We start from the raw sequence: 12,606 nt of genomic DNA, 5'->3' as shown, positions 1-12,606 counted from the left end.
TGGCGACTTCCGCCCGCAGCTCCGCCCTGCTAGGGGACGGCCGCGGGGTAAACCATTCCTGCCGAGCCGTGGGGAGGATAGAGTGCCGGTTGGCCCCTTTCGGCGGCTTCCCAGATCGGTACTGCTAGCGAGAAGAAGCTTGTTTCTTTTTTGGTCCTTGTTTTGAGGTTAAGAAACAGGATGTGCATTTATTTTTTCCTTCCTTCTAGCTTTCCTGCGGCTCCTACTTTCTACCCCCTCGGAGAGGTGCCGGCAGTGGTGCGGCCGGGCGGAGGGGGCGGCCGCAGCGGCGCGCGTGTGTCAATGTGTCTGTCCTTCACTCCTCCATTGTCTTCTGCCGCTGCTGCCGCCGCTGTCGGGACTGCCCTCCGCTCCCCGGACCGCGCAACCACCCGATAGGTGCGGCGGGCGGCCCTAACTCACGGCCGGGCTGGGGAGAGCGCGGCCGCTGCTGGGCGGGAGCAGTGCCTCAGCCCTGCGGCAGCGCCGCCCGGGCCGGTGATGTCCGTGGGCTGCGGCGGGGCAGCTCCGGGCGGGCGAGGAGCGGGGCCTGTGCGCGGCGGCCATGGCGGCAGTGACCGGGTGCCCGCTGGGGAAGCCCGTGTGGGTTTGCGCGCCCCGGCCGGCCTCGGCTGCCGGGCCCCTGCGTGGGGTCAAGCGTCCTTCGCCTTAGGTGGGCGCGGGGAGTCCGCTGTGAGCCCCGAGAGTCCCGGGCCGGGGGCACTGGGTCTGCGGACGAGGGGGAGAGGCGGCGGTGCGATGGTCCCCGCAGCAGCCTTGCCATGGTACTCGGCTGTCGGTCTGTCCGTCCTCCTTCCTTCCACGGCGTCTGCTGTATTGCTTGCTTATGGCTTCGGTTTGTGGGATTCATTTTTTCTAGGTAGGGAAAGGTCTTGGTTCGGCTGAAGAAGCCGAATAAAGCCCTGGTTGTGTCGTGGCATCGTGCCTCCGAAAGGAAGCTGGCTTCGTTGACTTGGGAAGGGAAGTAACGCGTTTGGGGTGTTCGGAGCGGTGCCTTTTGTTAGCGCCTTTCTAAAATTAAACTGCCGGTGGAAAAAGGATCTTTGTTACAGATCCAACTTTCCACTCCTCCGGCTGCATCTCGGTAGGCACAGGGAAGAGCTTGCAGATACGCGGCAAAGGACAGAGACCGAGGGTTAACATCCCTGGTTTCAGCGTGCGTTTGTATGAGAGAGAAAAGCAGAACCCTAGTACTCGATGCTGACTTTTTACCCTCCTTTGTTCTATTCTTCAATATGTGGGTTGGGTTTGTTGATTTTTGGGTGTTTTTTTTTTTGTTTAGTTGTTATATCCTTTCTTTTAAGAATCTGTTTTTTTTCCCCTGTAACTAATTTTTGAAGGCATAGCTGTATCAGCAGGCTGCTTTTTTTCTTTCCTTAGTACTTACAGGTCATCTCGTGGCTACTTACATGGAACCTCTCTCAAATACTAATCTTGTTCTCTATTTTCACGTTTGTTGGTTGCTTGACTGACTTTCAGGAATGGTAAAGTCCTGTTTGCTTCCTGGTTCGTAGAAGTGTGGTCTCTGAATCTAGTGTATCTTTGTAACTACTTGGGTACAAAACCAAAATGTGGTACGATTTTAATTTAACAGACGAGCCAAATTGTGTATGTTTTTCTGATTAAAAAAAAAAAATCACAGAAATACAGGGGTGTATCATCGTCTAGTTTTACTTGAATCAACAAGTTGCTTTGGACTTCAGATTATAACAGATTCCCTTGGTATTTTTTTTCCTGTGGGAAACCAGAAATGTCTTGAGGAAATGCTATCAAGACAAAAGTGCCTTTTATATTCTGGTCCAGAAAGATATCCCTGTGTAGTGCTAAAAGAAGTCTGTTGCTGGCTCAACTATGAAGGCAGAAATTAGGGTTTAAGTGGTCTTTTGTTGGTTCACTGCAGGCTGTGAATTTTACCTGCTGTGAACAAGTTTTGTGATGTTATAGTATGCTGATAATCTCTGTGGCACTATTAAATAATAAGAGCTTGCAAGCTTCTTTTCACACTAAAAAACCCCAAAACTGTCAGGCAGTCAGTGTACAGAAGTATGCTTATTATATTCTTTTTTTTTCATGTGAAAATGTCAGTACTGTCATTGCACCTTAGTTCACAGAGTGAACAGGCAAACACAGCTTTTCCTTGGCAGCCTCACTGCAGCTCATTTGGTTACTAAGGCTGCAGGAGTGCAGAGGTAATAACATACTTTAATGCTAGTTAATAATGTTTCATACTCTTACCTATGGGAGGCTTCTGTGTTACCTTCAGTCCCATAGTATGAGACACTTAATAGTCTTGGCTTTATTCTTGCGAGATCGTGATGAGGTAATGAAGTGACATTCCCCCCATTTTATGTATGGAATTTGAAGCATGGAGGCAGCGAATGATTTTTCTAAGGTGGCGTAAGGAGCCTGTGTCAGGGCAGGGAACATGAAAATGTACGTTCTGTACCTTTGTGTCTTGCCTCTTAATGCACTTTATTTTATCTACTGTATCTCTTTGTTTCACATATTTAAGTTGTGGGTATTACTGTATGGTAATTAATAATTTAAATTGTGGGTGTTACAGTGGGAGAAGGAACTGTTAACCTCAGTGCAACTCAGTATACTATTTCGATTTCAAATCATAAGTATTACATAACAAAAAGTCCTTATTTCCTCATCCGGTGATGCATCTGAAAGCAGGTACCAGTGATGGCATTTTTTCCTGTGTTTGGAGGTGTGCTTGTGGGAATTTATGATGACTGTTGTAATCAATGTGTAGGTGATCCTAAACACCTCGTGCAATAAAATAACAAGGATTTCCTTAATTGAGTAACACTCACTTTTGGTGAATGTGCAAAACAATAAGCTTTTTCTTGGCTCAAGCCTAGGGGAGAGGAGACTACCTTATGCCTTGTAGAGTACACTATGAAACTCTCAGTCTTTGGACATGGGAGAGAGGAAAAGGAGATGCTGAACTGTTTTCACTGTTTTCAAGCTGGTTTCTGTCAAATGACTTGGAGAGAAAGTAATGTGAAAACCTTGCTTATGTCTTGGAGGCTTACTTGAATTAAGGCTATGTATTATGTTGCTCTCCCAGTGGTAGCACAGGTCAAAGATCCTGTAGCTTCTTTCTGTGCCTCAGCTTGGCAGGATCATAAACTTGGTCTGACCCACTACGTTTTATCTAGGGAAAAGAATAGTTAAAACAAGTCCTGTTATTCCTAAGAGTTATTCTTCTAGCTCCCATTTTACTGGTTCATAGGTAACGACTTCTTCAGCTAAGAGTGATACCTTTGTGTTTACCTTTGTATTTGATAGCCTGCAGTGGGGTTTTTGAATTTAAGTAAATTTAGTGTCTGCAGCATCCTCTGATTATAACTTTCACAGCTGCTTGAAAAATAAACCTCTCTTTATTTCTTTTTGAACCTGCTACTTTATAGTTTTATTTGATCCCTCAGTCCCCAGTTCCTGCTTTGGGAGACAATGCAGAATTGTTCCCTGATCATCCTTGATGTGCATCAGGCCTTGACCGACCTGGTTTATCCCCTACCACTCTCTTTTTTATTAAGCTGAAGTCTTAGGTCTACTTTGTCTTTCCTATATGAAAGCCATTTCACATGGTTCTGAAGTGCATTTTTGTAAAATGATTCTGTCCTCTTCAAGGCCTGGGCTTTAGGAAATCTCCTTCACGTGAAGCTGAGCCTTCCAGACAGATCTCCACTGGGTTTTGGTCCTGCTATCTCCAATCCTTATAGTTAAATCTTGTCCTAAGTGAGGAGTATCTAAGGATTATTCATTAGATCAATTCAAGTTCATAAATGTTCAAGGGTTTTTTATTGCTAGAAACATCTTTTGTTTTTTACTCACAGATCTCACCGACACTTGTCTGTGGGTAGGTTGCTTTTCTCCCTATGGCTTTGCATAACTCTGACTTCATTAAGTATTTTTATTTTATTGTAAGTGGTGGGTTTTTTTTAGGTTTCATCTGGTTTTGGATCTTGGGACAGCCACTGGATCTTTGATATGATCTGTCAATGTTGTTAAGTCTTGTTTTTTACCAGAAAGTAGATTATAAAAAGACTGCAAAAGAGTAACTGAAAGCAGCAAATTACTGGTGAGCACAATGCATGTTTGAACACAACAGGTATACCTTGGAATGACAAGGTATTCCTATAGCCCAGGCATTCATCTGAGACAGGGACGGAGATTTCCATGTACTACCAGTTCCCAGTGGTACCTTGCAGAAAGTTAGGCTTTTGAATTTAGGAGCAAATCCCAGCATTTGACTTAGGCTATGTCCAAAATCTGTCAGGATGAGTCCTATGCTCACTTCGTCTGCTTTTGAACCCTGACGTGAAGCATATGGGACAGAAGGACACCAAAGTATCCTCCAAAAGGTTGCCAGGTCCAGACTATTGAGTAAGCAGGGTTGAGGTGAGCAGCACTCTCCAGTAGGAAATATAGGACAGAGCAGTGTGAAAGTACCAGTTTGGGACTTGAAGGTTTATGCAGTCAGATTTAACACAAATGTTGGTGGTTGCTCCTAGACCTAATCTGACTGAGCGCAGCCAGTTTTGGCATTTCTTCATCTAGAATATAGCCATCATAGCAGCCATCTGTAGAGGTTTCTTTAGCAGAAACTGCTCAAAAGTTTACTTTTACAGGCCGCAAAGTGTATTTTTTAGTATATGCTTTTATTTCTGTGTATATCTTTAACTGCTATTTATGCAAGGGCAACCCACATAACCTTCCCATAGATAATGGGGTTAATGGTGCAAAGAAGCAATTTCAAGGCATTCAGGTATTGTGATGGTGAGGGCAATGTGCATTCCTTAGATGAATATGTACTTGTACTACCTGGTTAAAAGCAGGTATGTGTACCCCTTGCTCCATTTATATGCTCAACATTGGATCTGTAGCTCAGGAAAAGAAAATAAATTGCTCCTTTGCAGGTTGCATTCATATTCTCTTTTTTGTTCTAGATGGTTCTAGTATGAACAACTTTCTCAGAGAATACATCTTTTTTGCTTTACATATGATTCTTTTTGATTAAGAGAAATCCAAGCTTTAAATAACTTGTTTCGTGCATGTCAATTCCATTTAGGTAGGTACTACGATTTTGTTCTGAGTGTAATGGAAGAACTGGCATACAAGCAGCTTTTTGGCTGATCAAGGACTGAGATGTGTTTAGCGACTGCAGAGCAGTATGAGTCAGAGGTCTGGCTGAGCACCTTTGCATGTTTTTTCCACTTAAGCTTTGCAAGTGGTGGCAATGACCCAGTCAGGCAGTAGCATGGCTTTTGCAAGAGTTGATCTGCAATGGCTTTTCAGACAGCTGTTGCTAAAATAAATTCAGTACTTCAGAAATGTAAAGTAAATAAAATTACATAAAGCTGCAACAGAAAGATACCTCTGTGTAGAGAGACATTGAAAAGCTTTATAGCATGTATAGAACATGATCCACCTTTGGAGGAGTCATTACTGCAATACTGGGAAAAATAAAGACCCTGGAGGTCTCAGCAGCAGTTAATGACAAACTTTTTTTCTGGTGAAGAGTGGTGGAGGCACTTGATTTAAACATATCTATTTTTTTAAGCCAAGACAAGTTTATTTAAATTGTTTACAGTCACTCTCAAATCCATGTACCTGTTTGCAGGCTTAAGGTGATTGTCTAGGACAGAGGAAGAAGGGTATGTGCTATTAACTTCAGACTGCTTTAAGCGACATCATCTTTAAGTCGTCTTCTTATTTTCTGTCCTCATTCCTCCTTTTCAAATTCGAGAATTCTTATGTTTGTATTGCACACAAGGCAATAGTCTATCACCTGTACCTGTCTTACTGCCTGAGCCTACAGATAAAATAAGTTCATTCTGATATCTTATGTGCAATAAATTTCGCCTGTGAACTGCCATGGTTACCTATTAAACGGTGCTTGGATTTGATTTCTGATTCTGTTTCTTTTTCCATATGATCCATTGTTGATTAAACAAGATTGATCACCTCAATTGGAGCAGTTCATGCATGGTAATTTAAAATGGTAATTATCTGTTCAAAGATAACTAAAATACTTAAGATCATGCAGAGGTAATGCTGGTGAGTGAGAAGAAAATTGACAGAAAAAAACATTGCTTCTTCCTAGAGAGCGGTCGTGGATTGCAATAGTACCCTGCCATGCCTGAAAACTGCTTTGAAGTTGCTGTACTATACTTCTTAAATCTAGCTGTAGATTTTGTAAGAGACTGCAAAAGTCAAAATAAAAGCTATTCCAAAATAAAGGGCAAAATAAAGAGAGAGTCCAGTGACCAAAGGGATGCGTAAAGTGATGTGGTGGCCATATTTATGGCAACATAGTGCTTCTTAAGATTCTTACATGCTGTAAAGCTGAGAGCAGAACAAAACACTTGAGTTTCAGAGTTTAACAGCTTTGGCTTTCTGTAAAGTGTGATTGTATAGTGCAAGCACAGCGAAGGCAAATCATGTATTTGTAACATTGCTCAGAAACCTTCTGATTGAATCAATTTTGTGATGACGTTGGGTAGGTGCAAGTCGCTGCTCATGTAGATCAGATTGCAGGACTAGGACTAGGAGGTGCTTGGTTACTGCTCTGTAGGTAAAGTAGTTGAGAGGTTAGCTGGTCATGAGTTGGTACAGAAACTGAAACCTGGGTAATGGCTGATACATGCAGTTAAGAGTTTTTCCTGTTCAGTCTTGTTCCCACTCCATCTTTAGATACGCTTTTATCACCAAGTACATTTTAATGTAGTAAATAAATCTTCCTCACATGGCCATACATTACTCTTTTGTTACGTATTTTGGGTTTTAAATTTCTGCAAGTCAGGCAAATATTTCTAGGCAGTGAATCGGTAGTAATTCCTACTGTAAAAGGACTTTGTCTATAAAAGCTGCTAGTTGCTCTTCATCTAAGCACTTTTGAAATGAGAAATTCTTTTTTCTTCCTAGTACAGAAACTATAGTTTTCTGCAGGGATTTTAAAATTCATTGAGTACTTGGTATAAAGGCATGTTTTGGAGTCCTGTGCCAAGTATTTGCTCTGCAAAATCTGAATTGTTCTTAGGTCAGAGAAGTTTTGTACAACAGTTGCTTGCAATTATTGCAGACTCATGTTAGTGGATAAAGATTATTGCTTTTAGTCAGCCTGTGAGAAGGATGGATTACTTCTGGTGAGGATTAGAACTGAGGACAGACAGGTCAGGCAAGGAAAATGTTAGACACAGTCTGGGCAGGGAGGTATGTCAGGGACACATAAAGTAAGTATCTCCTGTGATGTGTTGAATCCCGGTGAGTTACACCCTTCTACAACTCCTCAGCTACTTTAGGCAGAACAATTGAATATGGCTTTTGGGGTTATACTTCATTGTAATAACCAATTTCATGTATTTTCCTTAAATGTGGGGTGTTTTAATGCAAAAAAAAGGAGTTTAAGCAGTTCAACAGTTTGTAATTTGCAGGCTTAAATGATCCTTTCCTTTTAGGTTTTGTTTTCATAAATAAAATCCTCTACTTCTCTAGTAGTGTTTTTAAGAGGGAAAATTCATTCAATATGTTGAAGTTACACATTAGTCATTTTTCTTCTGATAAGGCACGGGGCGAAATCTTAGGAGCATGTTACTGAGCATTAGCAGATACAGGACTTGTTATTTATTTTCAGTGCCATTTCATGCCTCAGGTGATAGAAAATTAGAAAACCAAAGTATGTTATTTTTTTTAAATACTCAAGGTGAAGTGAAGCCTTTAGAAAGAAGAGGGGATAGTGAGTTTCTTTTCAATCTACAACCTTCTCTATATGTGCCAGAATGGATATGAGTTTGGTTAGAGTCTTGTTGCTAGTTTTGTCTAGGACTCTGCACCTCCCAAAGGTTGCTCCTGAAACCTGTGCTGTTAAGTCTCTTAGGTCTGCTTTGACTATATTATCTTTATGCAATATTTCCTGTGACTCAGACCTAAGGATCCCCAAACCATCAGCCAGTGCTATGGAAGCCCAATATTGAGCTGTCGAATCCCATAGTCTGTCCTAGGTGTTTTTCTTCCAACATTTTGTGGCAAAAAGAGGCCTCAATCAGCGTGTCCCCAGGGTTGGCTCTGCCTTTGAGATTCATTGTCCTGCACATCTGTCTTGACTTCCTTCCCAACACCTGCTCTTCCTGTGCTCAAGTATGTAGATGAGGTCTTTTGCCAGATCTTGACTTTGGCTATCTTGTTTTATGGAGCTTTATTTGAAGACTTTTCCTTGAATTAGAGAAACAGAAGTATACTCATCATTTACTTTTCCAGAGGAGCCAAGGAAGGGGCTTTTTATTTTCAATAGTTTTATTCCTGTTAAAATGTTTATTGGTTTATGCTGAAAAGTGTCTTCCTCCCAGTATGCCCTGCTGTTGGTATGTCAAGTTGTTTGCATTGCTGAGCCTTCAAGATCCTTCATCACGATAGTGGACCGACTGGTTGTTTAGTGACCTACACTGCTAAATCATCAAGGTGTCAGACTGTCAGGTCTCTCCTGTGAAGTTGTGCAATGCTTGAACTTTCAGCTCTAAGTTGTGGTCCAGAGCTCCCTGAGGCCAAATATGTCAAGCCAAAGCATTTCATGGGTAGCCTGTTTGATACTTGGATCAGTTTAATAGCTTAATGCTCACTCTGAGTTGGTTTTGTTTCCTGGGTACAGGAAGACCTGATTCTTTCTCCATTTTCCTTTGTCTTGTCAGTTTAAACAGTTGTTGACCTTTTCAAGTTGATCTAGTAGGTATCAGCGCTGTAAAAGCAGTGTTACAGTATGAGGAGGTAACACAAAAATCTTTTGAAGCCAAGGGAGAGCAAGATGTCAGTGTTGGGGAAAAGGGCACTGTTGTCATAGTCTGGACTTAGGTGTTCCCTATTTATTGTTTTTAACATCCCTGTTACTTTTTTATTGTAATCCCAGTATAAATGACTCAGTTACTGTTAATAACGAGGTTATTGGATTACTGAAGAGTTGATTTTAATTGGTGCTCTCAATAATTAACTGATAAATAAAGATTAGTACCAACATAATCTGAAATATCAGCTGTTTTTGCAGCATTGTCAAGGATAGGGGTAAAATACCACCTTTTGCAAAGCCTCTGATTGAGAGTCATGTTGAATTTCTGCTTTCTTTTATTGTAGATTTAAAAAAAAAACCAACGCTGGCACCTCTGCTACCTTTGCCTTTTATCTTCCATTAGCAAAGAACACATGCCAGGTTTTCTAGTTCTTGAGCTCTACAGAGCGTAGCAAACTAGGCAGAGAAACATGGAGGTGAGATACAAGTGCATCGGTCTGCATGGGCTTTAACAGTCGGTTCATTGAATGTGAGTTTGGCTGTATTCATGACTCAACAGACATATATTTTGGGATTTGGCATCAGTTCACTTCTTAAAATTTGAAATAATTCTTTTTTTTTTTTTTCTTCGTTGTGTGATAGATGCAGTAGCTGTTGACAGTCTTTTGGCTATTGAAGAGTTTCTGTTTCTTTCAAAAGGACAGGAGGTGTAGCACTAAAAGGTACATACCCCTTTTCACTGAAAGTTAATGCATTTTGTAGAATCCTTTTCTGGATCCACATTGAAGAGCCCTAGGTTAACTGGCATGGCTTTCTGATGTCCTCAGAGAAACCTGCCAAGCCTGTCATCGTTTTTTCTCAGTCCAAAAAAAAACCCCAAAACAACTCATAATTCTTTCTTTAGCTGTCTCATTAGGAAATCTTTAAAATTCTTCATATCTTGCATCCTCATAAGAAGTGGGTTGTAGAAATCTAATGTAACTTTATTGTCATTCTTACTCCCTTGTATGTACATATGTGCATGCACCTACAGATACACATCCTGTTGAACATTTTTTAGGTTATCTGTAGAAGGAGGTTGCTGATACTGATCTTTCCAGTGTATGACAATGATGCTGTAAACAAGAAAATAGATTTCCATATTAATAATGTCAGATATTGTATTGAGCTGACATTGATACAGCCTAAACACCTACAAAGCGGATGTGTGCTTTTTCTGCCAAAGGAAGGCTGGCTGCTGCAGTGATGTTTTGTGCCCATTTAAAATTATATTAAACTTCTTCCAGTTAGAAATCCATAACTCCTGCAGTTATGCTTGGCTTCAGAAACTGGGTTGGGTGTGGGTGGGTGGTTGTGGTCTGACACTGAGCCTATTCTCTCAGCATGTTTGTGGTACACTGGATTTTGAAACTTCTCAGCCAATAGTGGAAATTCTGTGAATCATTTCAGAAAGATAAACAAGCAGGCCTACTGAGTTAACTATAGAACTGAGTAATACACCATTAGTAATTGTCCTAGTGTTAATTTTGGGTGTGTAATTCTTGCCTCTGCCTGAGATGTTTTTATGTATCACTGGCAATCTGTGTGAAAATCTATAGTTCAATCTGCAGATGTGAATTTATGTGGCTGAAACTGATGGAGGAAGTTTGATCTAGTTCAAATATCTAAGAAGTGTCTAAAGCTGAAGCTGTGAAGCTGCTCACAAGAGTCTCCCTTAAGGTCTCAGGCTAAGATGGGCAAGCAGAATATTTTAGATAAGCTGTTTTCTGGAAATGTTTGCATTTCTCCTTTGATAGTGGAAAGAAGCAAGGATCACAGGGTCAGACTTAGGTGTCTGTTGTTATTCGTTTTTAATGTTAGGTTAAATGCACCCCATTTTTGGATTCTGACATTTGGCTGCTTGTCAAGAAAAGTGGATGATACAGGTTTTGTCTTAGTCAATTCCCTCCTAAAATGATCAGCAGTGAATTAGGTAGTGCTCCTCACAACCAATAGTACCAATTAAACTGTCAGGTTTTGCATTGAACTGAGCTGACTGACAGCTGTCTTGCTGCCATTTCCAGTGTGTGGTCATGAAGCACTTGAGGAGCTGCTGCAGTGTAAATGGTACTGCCCACAGGTGGGGTTTGCTGGCTCTGTGTTGGAGTAGGGTAAAACATTGGATACCTGCTCTGGTCTACATGTGGGTGAAACAGATGTCTCTCAATAGCTTTGATTAGCTATTTGTAATGTGATTATGCTGTTAGCACATGATGTTAATGCCCCAAAATAGATAAAAATTAGTGAAGGCTTATTTTTTTTTATATTTTAGTGAAGGCTAATTATTTTTTTCTAGCTAGGGTGATTTATATTGCTTTTTATTTGACTTCTTTTCATGGCAATGTTTCTTAATTCTGAGATTCTGGCCATCTGTTTATATATAAATGTATTTTTGAGAATGGCGTTTTCATCTGATTGCAGTCACTCTCAAAATTGTTTATCTTTTTGAGGAGCAAAACTATCAAGATGCGTTTATAGCATTCATAATAGCCATTGCTTGCAGTGCTGCATTTATAGATAGACTGTGAATTCTGTGGGTTAGTTTCATGGACTTCAAAGTCTCCTGAATTTGGATTACCAACAAAGACATATTCTTGCTTTTGCGCATTTATGTTTTCAGGTAAGTGTTGCATTTAATGTTGTTTATGTCCAGATACAGCATGGAAGAGGCTGAAGTAAAGGGGAGCTGGACTGTTGAAACTGGGTGAGGATGTGGTGGTTTGAGCACTTTCTGTGACTGACTGTGCATGATATATTAAAATAGAGGAAAATTTGCCGTATGTGACTGCTTAGCATTTGAGTTTTTTAGTTACCAGAGACTGATCTCCCAGTTTATTCTGATGTGTGAATAGTGTTTGAGTCCAATACTCTCTGACTAGCTTCTTTTAGATATTCTGTGGAGGGTGTGATGTTTAATATCTAATTACCTTAGCTGAAGGTAGTTGATGTTACATGGGATTTCTGGTTTGGCAGAGTGATACAAAATATAATGAAAACACAATACAAATGTAAGTAGCACGTAACAAAGTAAAACAATTGCATACACAGTTCGGTCTCAGTGCCAATGTGATTCGTATTGCCAGTCTCTGCAACATACTCACCATCATGATGTTGGGCATCCCCAGTCACTGGGAAGAAATACATGGGTTGAATCACAATATTCTGTACAGATTGCCTTAAAGCTTTTTGTTTTTATCACTGATGACAGCTAGTTTGAATGTTTGCCCTCACCTTAAAGCCCTTGTACAAAATTAGTAATATAACATGCTGACCCAGGTCAGTCCTCTTGGGTTTTTTGCTTACTTCTCACCTGGCCTTACTGAATTTGCCACCCAGCTGTTGTAGTACTCCCAAGTGAGTATGATGTCATGGGGGATTAGTACTTGTCTTGTGCATTTGTGGATTTAAGGGACAGCCTTATTTGAAGTACAGAGTGAAAAAGAGCTTTGTTGGGTACATGATTCCTCTAAGTTACCTGACCTCATACCGAAGCTTGACTTACTGGGAGAAACTGGCCTTTAGTACAGACTCTGGTGTCTGAAAGCAGCCTGTAGAGTTAGGTAGGTGTAAAAAGGAGGGGATGTAGTGGTATAAAAATATAGATAGATGGGAGTGCTACATTTCTTTCATGCTTGGCAAATGTGCAGCAAATTTCAGATTATAAGGTTGTATCATCCATGTGTTTAATAGCCCTTGGTAGACTCTTCCATGAATTCCTCTAAGAGCTCTCAGGCTTCTGCACAGAGGTGGAGAAA

General features: G+C 40.9%; 1 protein-coding gene across 3 annotated transcripts in view; it reads left to right on the top strand.

Annotated features, from left to right (window-relative positions):
• The first annotated feature begins 147 nt into the window (after window positions 1-147).
• BZW2 (basic leucine zipper and W2 domains 2) overlaps window positions 148-12,606 on the top strand; it is a 58,180-nt gene continuing 45,721 nt past the window's right edge. Inside the window, exon 1 of one of the 3 annotated variants that reach the window (XM_061469219.1) lies at window positions 148-167. The gene's annotated coding sequence lies outside the window, so the exon portion shown is untranslated. Of the gene's footprint in view, window positions 168-252; window positions 400-12,606 lie in introns of those variants that run through there. The other 2 variants (XM_061469221.1, XM_061469220.1) reach the window with 2 other exon arrangements.

The sequence above is a fragment of the Pezoporus flaviventris genome, unplaced genomic scaffold, assembly GCF_033815535.1.
Source record: "Pezoporus flaviventris isolate CSIRO_AGI_PZ_B2104156 unplaced genomic scaffold, CSIRO_AGI_Pfla_v1 ptg000055l, whole genome shotgun sequence".
NCBI classification, from domain to species: domain Eukaryota; kingdom Metazoa; phylum Chordata; class Aves; order Psittaciformes; family Psittacidae; genus Pezoporus; species Pezoporus flaviventris.
Note: the sequence above shows the minus strand (reverse complement) of the source record. Positions and strands in the feature narration are given on the sequence as shown.